Below are 19,795 nucleotides of genomic sequence, written 5' to 3' on the forward strand. Positions count from 1 at the left end.
GGCTGTCTTTTCTCCACTGTATATGCTTGCCTCCTTTATCAAAGATAAGGTGACCATATGTGTGTGGGTTTATCTCTGGGCTTTCTATCCTGTTCCATTGATCTATATTTCTGTTTTTGTGCCAGTACCAAACTGTCTTGATTACTGTAGCTTTGTAATATAGTCTGAAGTCAGGGAACCTGATTCCTCCAGCTCCATTTTTCGTTCTCAAGATTGCTTTGGCTATTCGGGGTCTTTTGTGTTTCCATACAAATTGTGAAATTTTTTGTTCTAGTTCTGTGAAAAATGCCAGTGGTAGTTTGAGAGGGATTGCCTTGAATCTGTAGATTGCTTTGGGTAGTAGAGTCATTTTCACAATGTTGATTCTTCCAATCCAGGAACATGGTATATCTCTCCATCTATTTGTATCATCTTTAATTTCTTTCATCAGTGTCTTATAATTTTCTGCATACAGGTCTTTTGTCTCCTTAGGGAGGTTTATTCCTAGATATTTTATTCTTTTTGTTGCAATGGTAAACGGGAGTGTTTTCTTAATTTCACTTTCAGATTTTTCATCATTAGTGTATAGAAATGCAAGAGATTTCTGTGCATTAATTTTGTATCCTGCTACTTTACCAAATTCATTGATTAGCTCTAGGAGTTTTCTGGTAGCATCTTTAGGATTCTCTATGTATAGTATCATGTCATCTGTAAATAGTGACAGCTTTACTTCTTCTTTTCCAATTTGGATTCCTTTTATTTCTTTGTCTTCTCTGATTGCTGTGTCTAACACTTCCAAAACTATGTTGAATAATAGTGGTGAGAGTGGGCAACCTTGTCTTGTTCCTGATCTTAGTGGAAATGGTTTCAGTGTTTCACCATTGAGGACAATGTTGGCTGTGGGTTTGTCATATATGGCCTTTATTATGTCGAGGAAAGTTCCCTCTATGCCTACTTTCTGCAGGGCTTTTATCATAAATGGGTGTTGAATTTTGTTGAAAGCTTTCTCTGCATCTATTGAGATGATCATATGGTTTTTCTCCTTCAATTTGTTAATATGGTGTATCACATTGATTAATTTACGTATATTGAAGAATCCTTGCATTCCTGGGATAAACCCCACTTGATCATGGTGTATGATCCTTTTAATGTGCTGTTGGATTCTGTTTGCGAGTATTTTGTTGAGGATTTTTGCATCTATGTTCATCAGTGATATTGGCCTGTAGTTTTCTTTCTTTGTGACATCTTTGTCTGGTTTTGGTATCAGGGTGATGGTGGCCTCGTAGAATGAGTTGGGGAGTGTTCCTCCCTCTGCAATATTTTGGAAGAGTTTGAGAAGGATAGGTGTTAGCTCTTCTCTAAATGTTTGATAGAATTCACCTGTGAAGCCATCTGGTCCTGGGCTTTTGTTTGTTGGAAGGTTTTTAATCACAGTTTCAATTTCAGTGCTTATGATTGGTCTGTTCATATTTTCTATTTCTTCCTGGTTCAGTCTCGGCAGTTTGTGCATTTCTAAGAATCTGTCCATTTCTTCCAGGTTGTCCATTTTATTGGCATAGAGTTGCTTGTAGTAATCTCTCATGATCTTTTGTATTTCTGCAGTGTCAGTGGTTACTTCTCCTTTTTCATTTCTAATTCTATTGATTTGAGTCTTCTCCCTTTTTCTCTTGATGAGTCTGGCTAATGGTTTATCAATTTTGTTTATCTTCTCAAAGAACCAGCTTTTAGTTTTATTGATTTTTGCTATTGTTTCCTTCATTTCTTTTTCATTTATTTCTGACCTGATCTTTATGATTTCTTTCCTTCTGCTAGCTTTGGGGTTTTTTTGTTCTTCTTTCTCTAATTGCTTTAGGTGCAAGGTTAGGTTGTTTATTCGAGATGTTTCCTGTTTCTTGATGTAGGCTTGTATTGCGATAAACTTCCCTCTTAGCACTGCTTTTGCTGCGTCCCATAGGTTTTGGGCCGTCGTATCTCCATTGTCATTTGTTTCTAGGTATTTTTTGATTTCCCCTTTGATTTCTTCAGTGATCACTTCGTTATTAAGTAGTGTATTGTGTAGCCTCCATGTGTTTGTATTTTTTACAGATCTTTTCCTGTAATTGATATCTAGTCTCATAGCGTTGTGGTCGGAAAAGATACTTGATACGATTTCAATTTTCTTAAATTTACCAAGGCTTGCTTTGTGACCCAAGATATGATCTATCCTGGAGAATGTTCCATGAGCACTTGAGAAAAATGTGTATTCTGTTGTTTTTGGGTGGAATGTCCTATAAATATCAATTAAGTCCATCTTGTTTAATGTATCATTTAAAGCTTGTGTTTCCTTATTTATTTTCATTTTGGATGATCTGTCCATTGGTGAAAGTGGGGTGTTAAAGTCCCCTACTATGATTGTGTTGCTGTCGATTTCCCCTTTTATGGCTGTTAGTATTTGCCTTATGTATTGAGGTGCTCCTATGTTGGGTGCATAAATATTTACAATGTTATACCTTCCTCTTGGATCGATCCCTTGATCATTATATAGTGTCCTTCTTTGTCTCTTGTAATAGTCTTTATTTTAAAGTCTATTTTGTCTGATATGAGAATTGCTACTCCAGCTTTCTTTTGATTTCCATTTGCATGGAATATCTTTTTCCATCCCCTCACTTTCAGTCTGTATGTGTCTCTAGGTCTGAAGTGGGTCTCTTGTAGACAGCATATATATGGGTCTTGTTTTTGTATCCATTCAGCCAGCCTGTGTCTTTTGGTGGGAGCATTTAATCCATTTACATTCAAGGTAATTATCGATATGTATGTTCCTATTCCCATTTTCTTAAATGTTTTGGGTTTGTTATTGTAGGTGTTTTCCTTCTCTTGTGTTTCTTGCCTAGAGAAGTTTCTTTAGCATTTGTTGTAAAGCTGGTTTGGTGGTGCTGAACTCTCTCAGCTTTTGCTTGTCTGTAAAGGTTTTAATTTTTCCATCACATCTGAATGAGATCCTTGCTGGGTAGAGTAATCTTGGTTGTAGGTTTTTCTCCTTCATCACTTTAAGTATATCCTGCCACTCTCTTCTGGCTTGCAGAGTTTCTGCAGAAATCAGATGTTAACCTTATGGGGATTCCCTTGTGTGTTATTTGTTGTTTTTCCCTTGCTGCTTTTAATATGTTTTCCTTATATTTAATTTTTGACAGTTTGATTAATATGTGTCTTGGCATGTTTCTCCTTGGGTTTATCCTGTATGGGACTCTCTGTGCTTCCAGGACTTGATTAACTATTTCCGTTCCCACATTAGGGAAGTCTTCAACTATAATCTCTTCAAATATTTTCTCAGTCCCTTTCTTTTTCTCTTCTTCTTCTGGGACCCCTATAATTCGAATATTGGTGCGTTTAATGTTGTCCCAGAGGTCTCTGAGACTGTCCTCAGTTCTTTTCATTCTTTTTTCTTTATCCTGCTCTGTAGTAGTTATTTCCACCATTTTATCTTCCAGGTCACTTATCCTTTCTTCTGCCTCAGTTATTCTGCTATTGATCCCATCTAGAGTATTTTTAATTTCATTTATTGTGTTTTTCATCATTGCTTGGTTCCTCTTTAGTTCTTCTACGTCCTTGTTAAATGTTTCTTGCATTTTGTCTATTCTATTTCCAAGATATTGGATCATCCTTACTATCATTATTCTGAATTCTTTTTCAGGTAGACTACCTATTTCCTCCTCATTTGTTAAGTCTGGTGTGTTTTGACCCTGCTCCTTCATCTGCTGTGTGTTTTTCTGTCGTCTCATTTTGCTTATCTTACTGTGTTTGGGGTCTCCTTTTCACAGGCTGCAGGTTCGTAGTTCCCGTTGTTTTTGGTATCTGTCCCCAGTGGCTAAGGTTGGTTCAGTGGGTTGTGTAGGCTTCCTGGTGGAGGGAACTAGTGCCTGTGTTCTGGTGGATGAGGCTGGATCTTGTCTTTCTGGTGGGCACGTCCACGTCTGGTGGTGTACTTTGGGGTGTCTGTGGCCTTATTATGATTTTAGGCAGCCTCTCTGCTAATGGATGGGGCTGTGTTCCTGTCTTGCTAGTTGTTTGGCATAGGGTGTCCAGCACTGTAGCTTGCTGGTCGTTGAGTGAAGCTGGGTCTTGATGTTGAGATGGAGATCTCTGAGAGATTTTTGCCGTTTGGTATTACGTGGAGCTGGGAGGTCTCTTGTAGACCAGTGTCCTGAAGTTGGCTCTCCCACCTCAGAGGCACGGCCCTGATGCCTGGCTGGAGCACCAAAAGCCTTTCGTTCACATGGCTCAGAGTAAAAGGGAGAAAAAATAGAAAGAAAGAAAGAAAGAAAGAAAGAGGCTATAATATAGTGAAGTAAAATAAAGCTATTATAAAGCAAAGCTATACAGACAAAATCTCACCCAGAAGCATATACATATACACTCACAAAAAAAGGAAAAGGGGAAAAATTAATATATCCTGCTCCCAAAGTCCACCTCCTGAATTTAGGATGATTCGTTGTCTATTCAGGTATTCAACAGATGCAGGCACATCAAGTTGTTTGTGGAGTTTTAATCCGCTGCTTCTGATGCTGCTGGGAGAGATTTCCCCTTCTCTGTTCGCACAGCTCCTGGGGTTCAGCTTTGGATTTGGACCCGCCTCTGCATTTAGGTCGCCTGAGGGCTTCTGTTCCCCGCCCAGACAGGACGGGGTTAAAGGAGCAGCTGCTTTGGGGGCTCTGGCTCACCCAGGCCACGGGGAGGGAGGGGTACAGAGGAGGCGGGGCAAGCCTGCGGCGGCAGAGGCTGGCATGACGTTGCAGCAGCCTGAGGCGCGCAGTGCATTCTCCTGGGGAAGTTGTCCCCAGATCACGGGACCCTGGCAGTGGCGGGCTGCACAAGCTACCGGGAGGGGCGGTGTGTAGAATGACCTGTGCTCGCACACAGGCTTTTTGGAGGCGGCAGCAGCAGCCCCAGCGTCTTACGCCCGTCTCTGGGGTCCGCGCTGATCGCCGCGGCTCACGCCCGTCTCTGGAGTTCGTTTAGGCGGCGCTCTGAATCCCCTTTCCTTGCGCGCCGCGGAACAAAGAGTCAAGAAAAAGTCTCTTGCCTCTTCGGCAGCTGCAGATTTTTTCCCGGTCTCCCTCCCAGCCAGCTGTGGTGCGCTAACCCCTTCAGGCTGTGTTCACGCCGCCAGCCCCAGTCCTCTCCCTGCGATCCGACCGAAGCTGAGCCTCAGCTCCCAGCCCCGCCCGCCCCGGCGGGTGAGCAGACAAGCCTCTCGGGCTGCTGAGTGCTGCTCGGCGCTGAGCCTCTGTGCGGGAATCTCTCCGTTTTTTCCTCTGTGCCCCTGTTGCTGTGGGGTCCGCGCTGATAGCCGCGGCTCGCGCCCATCTCTGGAGTTCGTTTAGGTGGCGCTCTGAATCCCCTCTCCTTGCGCACCAGGAAACAAAGAGGGAAGAAAAAGTCTCTTGCCTCTTCAGCAGCTGCAGGCTTTTTCCCGGACTCCCTCCCGGCTAGCTGTGGTGCACTAGCCCCTTCAGGCTGTGTTCACGCCGCCAACCCCAGTCCTCTCCCTGCGATCCAACCGAAGCCCGAGCCTCAGCTCCCAGCCCCGCCCGCCCCGGCGGGGGAGCAGACAAGCCTCTCGGGCTGCTGAGTGCTGGTCGGCACCGCTCCTCCGTGCGGGAACCTCTCCTCTTTGCCCTCCGCACCCCTGTGGCTGCGCTCTCCTCCGTGGCTCCGAAGCCTCCCCCCTCTGCCACCCACAGTCTCTGCCCGCAAAGGGGCTTCCTAGTGCGTGGAAATCTTTCCTCCTTCACAGCTCCCTCCCACTCGTGCAGGTGCCGTCCCTATTCTTTTGTCTCTGTTATTTCTTTTTTCTTTTGCCCTACCCAAGTACGAGGGGAGTTTCTTGCCTTTTTGGAGGTCGGACGTTTTCTGCCAGCATTCAGTGGGTGTTCTGTAGGAGCAGTTCCACGTGTAGATGTATTTCTACTGTATCTGTGGGAAGGAAGGTGATCTCCGCGTCTTACTCTTCTGCCATCTTCTCTCCGCCTTCCTGACATTGTTTTTTTATTCAGTACTTTAGAAATGTTTTTCCACTTTCCCTAACTTGCACAGTTTCCAGAAAGAAGTTGTCCACCTTCTTACTCTTGTAAAAGACACTGATTCATTGTTACCAAAGAAACCCTCTGAAAAGGGGATAGGGAAATGAGCTTTTTCCAGCAGGTGTAATTCACTTTTATTTATCCTTATATTACACACAATTCACAAGAAGATTCAATTGTTCCTGGAATTATTTTTTGGTTGCCTGATATAAACAACAGATTGTACTGGTCAGGAGAAGCAACAGGTGATTTCTCAGCATTAGCCCTATTTCAAAGCAGCCCTGCCCTACTTTCACTTTCAATCTCACTTGTAGTAACAGGAACTAAAGTTTCAAATTTGCCTTTGACACCAGAATTTTACATTCATGAAAACTATAGGGATGAACTATAGACCTTATAATTTGCAAAATATTGAACAGGGTAAGTTAGAGAAGGCAAGAAAAGAGACAAGTAGGATAGGAGGGTCCTTGCCCAGTTTCTCTCAGATTAGAGTTGATATGGCCCCAAACTCTGTTGATGCAGTGACCGATCATTTTAGGATCTGAGCCAATTTTCCTGAAAGTGCGGGTAAGAAACTTAATTTTGGACTAGGCTTTACATTTTCCAATTATTTCACAAAGCCATCTAAATATTATCAGATGACTGTGACATTGGAGAAGAAGCAAGGCAGGGCATAGTCATTTTGTTTTTCTTTGTTGTGGGGAGAACACATTCATAAAATAGGCCCCAAATGGCTTTTTTATAAGGGTAAAGACATGTCCCATAACATTTTAAAAAAATGTTAGTGTATGTATAAGAAAAGAACAGAAAATTGCTCAGCTCAAAAGTATACAGTAGGTGAAACATCACAAAATGAATACAACCACCCTGTTCATTTTGCACCAATACACCAGAGGTCTTCTTGTTCCCCCTTTTAATCAATAACCCCTCCTTCCAGTTCTAAAGTAACTACTTTCTGACTTATAACATCAGAGATTAGATTTGCTGGTTTGTGAACTTCACATAAATGGAATGAATATTATTGGGCCCAACTCCTTTCACTCATGACAATCTGGAGATTAATTTTCAGTATTGGGTATAAGTGTAGTATGGTCATTTTCATGGCTATAAGACATTCCATTGTGCAGACATACCACTTATCCATTTTACTGTTGATTTACATTTGGATAATTTTCAGTTTGGCGATATTATAAATACTTATGAAACGATCATTCTATATATGTCTCTGATATGCATGTGCATATATTTCTGATAGTAATGTACTTAGGAGTGAAATGATCAAGTCCATAGAGTACTTATATTCAACTTTAGTATATAATGCCAACCAGTTTTCCAGAGTGGTTGACTCCATTTTCTATTGCTGTATAATAAACACTCAAATCCTAGTGGCTCAAAACAACAATTATTTTATTTCTTACAAATTTGTGAGTTGGGTGGATTGTTCTGCTAGACTCACCTGCTACCCTCATGTAGCTACTACCTTCTACTGGTGAATAGCTGGAGGTGGAGGACACAAGATGGACTCATACACATCTATGGGGTCTTGGTGGTGACTATTGGAAGACAGAAACCAATCTCTTTACATGGAATTTTCATCATTCAGTGGTCTAGCCTGATCTTTATAGAAGCTCGACTCCAAAAGCACAAGTCTCCATTCAGGAGACTTAAACAACCCTGGGTCATATTTGTTGATGTATCATTGTCAAGTCACAAGACCAAGCCTGTATTTAATGTGGAGGGGACTACACAAGGGCATAAGTACCAGGAGACATCTCCTGGTGCCATCAATATCAAAATCAAAGCCTACCCTAGTGGTTGTACTGAATTTAGTCAGGAGCAATGTCTGAGAATTCCAGTTGCTCCATATATTAGTCTACATTTGCAATCATCAGTATTGTTAATTTAAGCCATTGTGGTAGGTGTGCACAACAATATCCTACTGATGCTCACTTGATTTCTCTTATGATTTATGATACTAGACCTTTTTCTAATGTTTATGATCATTTGGATACCTTCTTTTTGCAGTCTACGTATCATATCCTTTTTTCTATTGAGTACCTATCTTTATAGAAGTTATTTATATAGTTATTTATATATTTATATATGGTCATTTATCATTTATGTATGTCTTCTTACATGCGTGCTTTACCTTTTTCCTCTATTAATGGTGTCTTTTGATAAACAACTTAATTTTATATAGTCAAATTCTTCAGTCTTTACAATTATGTTTAGAACATTTTGTGTCCTAAAAAAAACTTTCCCTATCCTCAAACACTTGAAAATATTTTTCCATATTATTTTCTAGAGACTTTATTGTTTTGCCTTTTATTTTGAATTCCACAATCTCGCTGACTTGCTTTTTGTGTATGGTATGAGGTAGAAGTCATTTCCTTGTTTTTCTTTATGGGTATTCATTGACCCAGGACCATTCATTTAAAAACTCATCATTTCTGCCTGTAACAGTTTTAAATGTTACCTGGCTGTCCTCCTGCTCCCAGTTGGGACATAATGCTGGCGCTTAACTATAAGTCTGAGATAATATTTTAAATGGGCATCCACTATAGCTTTAGCATTACAGTTTGTTCAGTCCACACTCGCCCTTCTTATTCCCACCGATTCTAATCTTCCTGTTTAGTACTTTATTATGTAACTCTCTCTTCAACTAAAGAGTATGTCCCATTTCACGTAATGATTAATTTTATTCATATTTATATTATATTGATATTTATTTGTATATATACCCAGATGGAAACTCAGAGACAGAGAATGGAATGAAGAGCAAAGAAAGGAATTCCACTGAATTCTGTTGAGTTCTATTAAATATCCATAGAACACTGCACTCAACATTTGTAGGGTACATAATCCTTTAAACTGAACAAAGAACATTTAGGTCGACATATTTCTTACCTCCTGACTCTTTTTCCTCCTGGGACAGTGGGGATAATAATTACCCATGACATAAAGCATTATTATGAGTCTCAAATTATATATGTAAAGAGTTTGGCCTAGGAAGCAATTGATAAATAAGAAACATTACTGTTATTATTGTTCACTCAGCAAACACAGAGGTATTAAGTGAGGTGGTTGATAGCGTGGGTTCTGGAGAAAACTTTTGGGGTTCAAATCATACTTAGTGCCTTGTGATTTTAACAAATTATTAAACCTCTCTGATATTGTGGTAAAAGTATTTGTAATAAGACTCAGAGGGGCTAATTTCTGTAAAGACGTTGTCACTGGCTATGAATCAAGTGTGCAAAAAAATGGAATCTATCCTCATTATTTTTTATTATTTATTAAGCACTAAGTGCCAGTACCTGGATTAGGTAAAGAGAATTCAAAAATGTATGACATAGTCATTCCCTCAAAGAACTTACAGTCTTCATTCACTAAACAAGAGTAACCAGCTCCATTGTGACTGAGTCTAACTTGACCTAGAAAATTATTATATTAGGTTTTCTCATCCTAATGCTTTTCAAACTGGCCCCAAACATGAAGTAAATAACATTATTTTAATTGATCTAATGGACCTTTCTTTCATTTTTATTATAAGCAGTCTCTAAGATGTCTTCTAATAATAGAATTTAAAGCTTCCAGTTGAAATTTACTCTTTGTTATCTAGATTGCAAATATTTTTTCTCAGTTGTTGTTTCCTTTTTAACTTTGTTTATGTTTTCTTTTGCCCTAACAACATTTTTTTAAATTAATTTTTATTGGAGTACAAGTGCTTTACAATGTTAGTTTCTACTGTACAGCAAAATGAATCAGCAATGCATATACATATATCCCCTCTTCTTTGGATTTCCTTCCCGTTTAGGTCACCACAGTGCATTAAGTAGAGTTCCCTGTGCTATACACTATGTTCTCATTAGTTGTCTGTTTTATACATAGTATCAATAGTGTATATGTGTCAATCCCAATCTCCCAATTCCTCCCAGCCACCCTCCCTTTCCCCCTTGGTATCCATACATTTGTTCTCTACATCTGTGTAAAGGTCTATAAAGAAACAAATAAACCAATAAAGAAGACAAACAAGTGGAAAAATAGATTAATGATATGAATATCTGTCATATTCATATAACATTCATATAACTTTACTGATAATTAAATAACAAATCAAAACTGTAATTATTATTTCTTAAGTATTTTCAAATTTAAAAAACGTCAGTCAAATGTCAAATACAAATAAATACCAACAAATTGTCAAATATTAAGATAACTATTATAATTTTTAAAAAAAATAAAGTTTCCAGTTGAGAAATCACGTCAAACTCTCTCACTAGCATAGGTCTCAGTGATTCCTCTGCTGAGTGATTGCCTTGGACTCTACTTTCAGTTTCATTTCAGTCTATTTCTTTGCAGATGTCGCCTGCTAGTTTTGATTTCTATCATTGGGTCTCAGAAGAAAATCTGGAAAGTCTCAGGACATTGGAGGAATAAAGTCAAGTCCAAATTGCTAGTGAGAGAGAAAAGTGAAACCAGCGAAGCTAAACTCTGATAAAAAACGAAGAGGATAAGCACTTCTAACTTTCCAATTAAAGCAGCTTTCTTCTCACCGCTAAAGGATCTCTCCACCAGCTAAAATTGAGTCTGGGTGGGAAGAGATTTATAATAGGCAGTAAATGTTCTCTAAAATGACCATCCCAAGACAGGCTGCAGCTGAGCCTGATCTGGCAAATGAGTTCATATGAAAGTCTGATTTTGGGCAGCAGGCTGTCCTTTAAGTGCCCACTGCTGCAGCTCTGTGTCGAATTAGGTTCCAGCAGAGGTAGAGTCTAAACTGAGAACCAGGAATGTTTCAACATTATTTCTTTCTTGACACTTTCTTAAAGTACCTTATCTTTGATAAAGCCCACTTAATAAAGCTCAGACTTCATTTCTTTCTTTATTGCAAACTTTTCTAGTGCTAAGTAAATAGAAGTTGGGGTCTACAAAAAAGGCAACAGGTTATTGTAATTTGGGAGCTTATGAAATCTTTGTGCAGCCACTTTTTCTGAGACAGTCACTGATTGATTCCCCTTTTATAAAAGTGCTAGGCCTCAGGTTATAAAATCGGACAGACTATCTTCTTGCAGCAGTCCCAGTGAGCCATTGTTGTAAAAGGAAACAGGTCCTGATCATAGAAACAAGAGGCTTTTTGTTGGCCATCATCCCCCGAAGCGATGGGAAGCAAGATAGCAGGCAAGACTGGCATCTTATTAGATCTAAGTCCTCAGCCAGAGCAAGTCAGAAGTAATCAATCATAGTGGAAGTGGAAGTGCTTTCTTACAGGATAAGAATAAAAACTGGCATGCCTGTAGTCTGCATTTGCTGGTATCTCAAAAAGTTAACAAATGTTTTATCATGAACACTTCAAATTACAGGGATTGAGACGTTGAAGTTAAAAAGACAATGATAGGGCATTACTAAAAGAAGACTTTCATTTCTTTTAACTTTATAAAATTATCAAAATTATCAAATTATCAAGCCCTGGTTAAAGAGGTCATGATTAAAATCATGTGAATAGATTGGTTCAAGATGGCAGAGTAGAAGGACGTGCTCTCACTCCCTCTTGTGAGAGCACTGGAACCACAACTAACTGCTGAACTATCATCAACAGGAAGACACTGGAACTCAGCACAAACGATATCCCACATCCAAGACAAAGGAGAAGCCACAATTAGATGGTAGGAGGGGTGCAATCACAATAAAATCAAATCCCATAACTGCTGGGTGGGTGACTCACAGACTGGAGAACACTTATACCACAGAAGTCCACCCACTGGAGTGAAGGTTCTGAGCCCCACGTCAGGCTTCCCAACCTGGGGTCTGGCAAGAGGAGGAGGAATTCCTAGAGAATCAGACTTTGAAGGCTAGCGGGATTTGATTGCAGGACTTTGACAGGACTGGGGGAAACAGAGGCTCCACTCTTGGAGGGCACACACAAAGTAGTGTACATATCGGGACCCAGGGGAAGGAGCAGTAACCCCATAGGAGACTGAACCAGACCTACCCATTGGTGTTGGAGCGTCTCCTGCAGTGGCGGGGGTGGGGCACTGTGGCTCACCATGAGGACAAGGACACTGGCAGCAGAAGTTCTGGGAAGTACTCCTTGGTGTGAGCCCTCCCAGAGTCCCCCATTAGCCCCACCAAAGAGCCCAGGTAGGCTCCAGTGTTGGGTTGCCTCTGGCCAAACAACCAACAGGAAGGGAACCCAGCGGCACCCATCAGCAGACAAGCGGATCAAAAGTTTTACTGAGCTCTTCCCACCAGAGCAACAGCCAGCTCTACCCACCACCAGTCCCTCCCATCAGGAAACTTGTACAAGCCTCTTACATAGCCTCATCCACCAGACGGCGGACAGCAGAAGCAAGAAGACCTACAATCCTGCAGCCTGTGGAGCAAAAACCACATTCACAGAAAGATAGACAAGATGAAAAGGCAGAGGGCTATGTACCAGATGAAGGAACAAGATAAAACCCCAGAAAAACAACTAGAGGAAGTGGAGATAGGCAACCTTCCAGAAAAAGAATTCAGAATAATGATAGTGAAGATGATCCAGGACCTTGGAAAAAGAATGGAGGCAAAGATCGAGAAGATGCAAGAAATGTTTAACAAAGACCTAGAAGAATTAAAGAACAAACAGAGATGAACAATACAATAACTAAAATGAAAAATACACTGGAAGGAATCAATAGCAGAATAACTGAGGCAGAAGAACGGATAAGTGACCTGGAAGACAGAATGGTGGAATTCACTGCTGCAGAACAGAATAAAGAAAAAAGAATGAAAAGAAATGAAGACAGCCTAAGAGACCACTGGGACAACACTAAATGCAACAACATTTGCATTATAGGGGTCCCAGAAGGAGAAGAGAGAGAGAAAGGACCTGAGAAAATATTTGAAGAGATCATAGTGGGAAACTTCCCTAACATGGGAAAGGAAATAGCCACCCAAGTCTAGGAAGTTCAGAGAGTCCCAGGCAGCATAAACCCAAGGAGAAACACGCCAAGACACATAGTAATCAAATTGGTAAAAATTAAAGAAAAAGAAAAATTATTGAAAGCAGCAAGGGAAAAACGACATATAACATACAAGGGAACTCCCATAAGGTTAACAGCTGATTACTCAGCAGAAACTCTACAAACCAGAAGGGAGTAGCATGACATATTTAAAGTGATGAAAGGTAAGAACCTACAACCAAGATTACTTTACCCAGCAAGGATCTCATTCAGATTTGATGGAGAGATCAAAAGCTTTACAGACAAGCAAAAGCTACGAGAATTCAGCACCACCAAACCAGCTCTACAACAAATGCTAAAGGAACATCTCTAAGTGGGAAACACAAGAGAAGAAAAGGACCTACACAAACAAACCCAAAACAATTAAGAAAATGGTAATAGGAACATACATATCGATAATTACCTTAAACATGAATGGATTAAATGCTCCAACCAAAAGACACAGGCTCGCTGAATGGATACAAAAACAAGACCCATATATATGCTGTCTACAAGAGACCCACTTCAGACCTAGGGACACATACAGACTAAAAGTGAGGGGATGGAAAAAGATATTCCATGCAAATGGAAATCAAAAGAAAGCTGGAGTAGCAATACTCATATCAGATAAAATAGACTTTAAAATAAAGAATGTTGCAAGAGACAAGGAAGGGTACTACATAATGATCAAGGGATCAAACCAAGAAGAAGATATAACAATTATAAATATATATGCACCCAACATAGGGGCACCTCAATACATAAGGCAACTGCTAACAGCTATAAAAGAGGAAATCAACAGTAACACAATAATAGTGGGGGACTTTAACACCTCACTTACACCAGTGGACAGATCATCCAAACAGAAAATTAATAAGGAAACACAAGCTTTAAATGACACAATAGAACAGATAGATTTAAATGATATTTATAGGACATTCCATTCAAAAACAGCAGATTACACTTTCTTCTCAAGTGTGCATGGAACATTCTCCAAGATAGATCATATCTTGGGTCACAAATCAACCCTCAGTAAATTTAAGAAAATTGAAATCATATCAAAAATCTTTTCTGACCACAATGCTATGAGATTAGAAATCAGTTACAGGGGAAAAAATGTAAAAAATACAAACACATGGAGTCTAAACACTACATTACTAAATAACCAAGAGATCACTGAAGAAATCAAAGAGGAAATCTAAAAATACCTAGAGGCAAATGACAATGAAAACACGACGATCCAAAACCTATGGGATGCAGCAAAAGCAGTTTTTCTAAGAGGGAAGTTTATAACAATACAAGCCTACCTCAAAAAACAAGAAAAATCTCAAATAAACTATCTAACCTTACACCTAAAGGAACTAGAGAAAAAATAACAAACAAAACCCAAAGTTAGCAGAAGGAAAGAAATAAAGATTAGAGCAGAAATAAATGAAATAGAAACAAAGAATACAATAGCAAAGATCAATAAAACTAAAAGCTGTTTCTTTGAGAAGATAAACAAAATTGATAAACCATTAGCCAGACTCATCAAGAAAAAGAGGGAGAGGACTCAAATCAACAAAATTAGAAATGAAAAAGGAGAAGTTACAACAGATACCGCAGAAATACAAAGCATCCTACGAGACTACTACAAGCAACTCTATGCCAATAAAATGAACAACCTGGAAGAAATGGACAAATTCTTAGGTATAACCTTCCAAGACTGAACCAGGAAGAAATAGAAAATATGAACAGACCAATCACAAGTAATGAAATTGAAACTGTGATTAAAAATCTTCCAACAAACAAAAGTCCAGGATCAGATGCCTTCACAGGTGAATTCTATCAAACATTTAGGGAAGAGCTAACACCCATCCTTTTCAAACTCTTCCAAAGAATTGCAGAGGAAGGAACACTCCCAAACTCATTCAATGAGGCCACCATCACCCTGATACCAAAACCAGACAAAGATACTACCAAAAAAGAAAATTACAGACCAATATCACTGATGAGTATAGGTGCAAAAATCCTCAACAAAATACTAGCAAACAAACAAACAAAAAAAAATACTAGCAAACAGAATCCAACAACACATTAAAAGGATCATACACCATGATCAAGTGGGATTTATTCTAGGGATGGAAGGATTCTTCAATATATGCAAATCAATCAATGTGATACACCATATTAACAAATTGAAGAATAAAAACCATATGATCATCTCAACAGATGCAGAAAAAGCTTTTGACAAAATTCAACCCCCATTTATGATAAAAACTCTTCAGAAAGTGGGCATAGAGGGAACCTACCTCAACATAATAAAAGCCATATACGACAAACCCACAGCAAATATCATTCTCAATGGTGAAAAACTGAAAGCATTTCCTCTAAGATCAGCAATGAGACAAGGATGCCCATTCTCACCACTATTATTCAACATGGTTTTGGAAGTCCTAGCCACGGCAATCAGAGAAGAAAAAGAAAAAAAAGGAATACAAATTGGAAAAGAAGAAGTAAAACTGTCACTGTTTGCAAATGACATGATACTATACACAGAGAATCCTAAAGATGCCACCAGAAAACTACTAGAGCTAATCAATGAATTTGGTAAAGTTGCAGGATACAAAATTAATATACAGAAATCTCTTGCATTCCTATACACTAATGATGAAAAATCTGAAAGAAAAATTAAGGAAAGACTCCCATTTACCATTGCAACAAAAGAATAAAATACCTAGGCATAAACCCACCTAGGGAGACAAAAGACCTGTATGCAGAAAACTATAAGACACTGATGAAAGAAATTAAAGATGATACAAATAGATGGAGAGATATACCATGTTCTTGGATTGGAAGAATCAATATTGTGAAAATCACTATACTACCCAAAGCAGTCTACAGATTCAATGCAATCTCTATCAAATTACCAATGGCATTTTTTACGGAACTAGAACAAAAAATCTTAAAATTTATATGGAGACACAAAAGACCCTGAACAGCCAAAGCAGTCTTGAGGGAAAAAAACGGAGCTGGATGAATCAGATTCCCTGACTTCAGACTATACTACAAAGCTACAGTAATCAAGACCATATGGTACTGGCACAAAAGCAGAAATATAGATCAATGGAACAGGATAGAAAGCCCAGAAATAAATCCACACATATACAATCCAGTGATCGTTGACAAGGTTGCCAATAATACACAATGGGAAAATGATACTCTCTTCCACAAATGATGGTGGAGATAATAGATAACCACATTTAAAAGAATGAATTTGGACCTTTTTCTTACATCATAAACAAAAATCAATTCAACGTGAAATAACGATTTAAATGGGAAACCTGTAATTGTTAAACTCCTAAAACAAAAGATAAAGAAAAAGTTTCACAATGTTGATTTTGGCAAGGTTTAATAGCTATGACACCAAAATCATAGGCAACAAAAACAGAAATAAATAATTGGGACTACATCAAACTATAAAGCTTCTGTACAGTGAAGAAAATAATCAACAGAGTGAAAAGGCAGCCTATTGAATAGTAGAAAGTATTTCCAAACAATATACTGATAAGGGGTTAACCTCCAAAATATGTAAGAACTCTTACAACTAAATAGCAAAAAAACTACTAACCCAATAGAAAAATGGCCTAAGAACTTAAGTAGACAGTTCTCCAAAGATGTACAAATGGCCAACAAGTATATGAAAAAATATACAACATCACAAATTATTAGGGAAATATAAATCAAAAGCACAATGAAATATTACCTTATACCTGTTAGAACGGCTGTTATCAAAAAACAAAAGACAACAAATGTTGGTGAGACTGTGAAGAAAAGAAAACTCTTGCACACCATTGGCAGGAATACAAAATGTCTCAGCACTATGGAAAACAGTGTGGTGTATCTTCAAAAAATTCAAAGTAGAGCTACCATATGATCCAGCAATCCCACTTCTCATTATTTACCTGAAAGAGTTGAAATAAGGACATCAAAGTGGTATCAGCAGTCCCATGTTCGTTGCAGCACTGTTCACAATAACCAATTGTTGAAACATCTAAATGGCCATAAACAGATTAGTGGATAAAGAAAAGATGGTATATGCATACAATGGAATGCTATTTAGTCTTTTAAAAAAGGAGGAAATTTTGCAATGTGGAACAACATGAATGAATCTTGAGGACATTATGAAATGTCCAGTCAAATGAAACAATCCAGTCACAGTGAGGCAAATATTGTATGATTCACTTACATGAGGTATAAAAATACTCAAATTCATAGAATCAAAGAGTAGAATGGTGATGCCATGCACTGTAGGGAAGGGGAAATTGGAAGTTACCAATCAATGGGTGTAGAGTTTCAGGTGAGCAAGAGGAATACATTCTAGAAATCTGCTGTACAGCATCGTTCCTATAGTAAACAATAATGTATTGTACACATAAAAAATGGTAAGAGGGTAGATCTCATGTTAAGTGCTCTTACCACATAAAATAAAATTTAAAAAAATGAAATGTAGAATAGGTGTTATGGACTGAACTGTGTCCCTCCCCTGAAAATTCTTATGCTGAAGCCCTAACTCCCAATGTCACTCCCGTTGGAAATAAGGCCTTTAGGGAGATAAGGTTAAATAAGGTCATAGCCTAGGGCTGCAGTCTGACAGGGGTAGTGTCCTTATAAGAGAAAAAGAGAGCTTGAAGCCCTCTCTTTCTCTCTCTCTCTCTCTCTCTCAATCTCTCAGCAGACCCAGAGGAAAGGTTATATGAAGACACAGCAAGAAAACAACCATCTTCAAGCCAGGAAGAGAGACCCCATCAGAAACCACTCTGACAGCACCTTGATCTTGGGCTTCTAGCCTCCAGAATTGTGAGAAATAGATGTCTTTGTTGGTTAAGCCAACCAGTATGTGAAACTTTGCTATGGTAACTCAAGCAGACTAATACATAAGATACAAACAATAAATGCTGGAGAGGGTGTGGAGAAAAGGGAACCCTCATGCATTGTTGGTGGGGAGTGTAAATTGATACAGCCACTATGGAAAACAGTATGGAGGTTCCTTAAAAAACTAAAAATAGAGCTACCATGTGACCCAGCAGTCCCACTACTGGGCATATACTCAGAGAAAACCATAATTCAAAAAGATGCTTGCACCCCAATGTTCATTGCAGCACTATTTACAATAGCCAGGACATGGAAGCAACTTAAATGTCCATTAACAGAAGAATGGATAAAGAAGATGTGGTACATATATAAAAAGGAACGAAACTGGGTCATTTGTAGAGACGTGGATGGACCTAGGGACTGTCAGACAGAGTGAAGTAAGTCAGAAAGAAAAACAAATATCGTGTATTGACGCATATATGTGGAATCTAGAAAAATGGTATAGATCATCCTATTTGCAAAGCAGAAATAATGACACAGACATAGAGAACAAATGTATGGATACCAAGGGGGAAAGAGAGGGTGGGAGGAATTGGGAGATTGAGATTGACACATATACACTATTGATACTATATATAAAATAGATAACAAATGACTGCATACCGTATAGCACAGGGAACTCTACTTAAGGCACTGTGGTGAACTCAATGGGAAGGAAGTCCAAAAGGGAGGGGATATAGGTATATGTATGGCTGATTCATTTTGCTGTACAATAGAAACTAACACAACGTTGTAAAGCAGCTATACTCCAATAAAAATTAATTTATAAAAAAAGATAAGCAGGAAATTTGGTTACTTCATACATAAAAATTGTGAGGTTCAATTGTCCCTGGAACTAATTTTGGTTCCCTGATAATAACTGGATTTTCTTGGTCAGAGAAAAAGCAGCTGACTCTGAACTTTAGTCCTATTTCAAAGTAGCCTTGCTCTACTTTTACTTTTAATTTCACTTATATTAATAGGAAATAAAGTTTCCAGTATTTTTCCAAAATGGACACCAGAATTTTACATTCATAAACAAGGTGAAGATAAAATTTAAATCTTATCGTTTACAAAAATTAATCAGAGAGACTGAGATAGTTAGAGAAGGCAGGAGGAGAGAATTCTTGAGTCCTTGCCCAACTTGTCTCAATTCAGAGTTGAATATGGTCCCACATTCTATTTACACACTGACTGGTCATTTTAGGATCTAAGCCTTTATTCCTGATAGCTTGGATAATACTCTAATTTTAGAGCAGACTTTAAATTGTCCAGTGACCCCTTATAAGAAATCAAATTCTATTTGCTGGCAAAGAAAGATGAGTAATGGCCATACCATTACTGTGAGGTGAGTGTAAATTCCCACTTCAGCCTCTCTGGATGCCTTGGATGGAAGGGTTCCTTGTTACTGCTGGGTGGGGGTGGGTCCCATTAGTCCTCCACTGATAACAACTTGTCTATAAAGTGTGGGAGTGCCTAGTTACTTTGACCCACGTGCCCGCCCCTGACTCCAGTGGGAGATGATCTATTTACTACCAGGTGGTGGTGGCGTTGCCTCTTCTGATACCATGCCAGTGAAGAGAGGAAGGCCAACTTGTTACTATGCAGTATTTATTTCTCCTTCATTTTGAAGAATAATTTCAGTAGATACAGAACTCTAACTTGGTGTTGCTTTTTCTTTCAAGATTTTAAATATTTCACTCCATTCTCCTCTTGCTTGTATGCTTTCAAGCAAGAAGAAAAGTCTGAAAAGTCTGATGTAATTCTTACCTAGTGCCTCTATGAGCAAGGCATTCTATCCCTCTGGCTCCTCTGGCTCCTTTCAAGATTTTCTCTTTGTCTTTCATTTTCTGCAATTTGAATACGATGTGCTTTTCAACTTGAGAA

This window comes from Balaenoptera borealis, assembly GCF_965194805.1.
Source record: "Balaenoptera borealis genome assembly, chromosome: 1".
Lineage (NCBI taxonomy): Eukaryota > Metazoa > Chordata > Mammalia > Artiodactyla > Balaenopteridae > Balaenoptera > Balaenoptera borealis.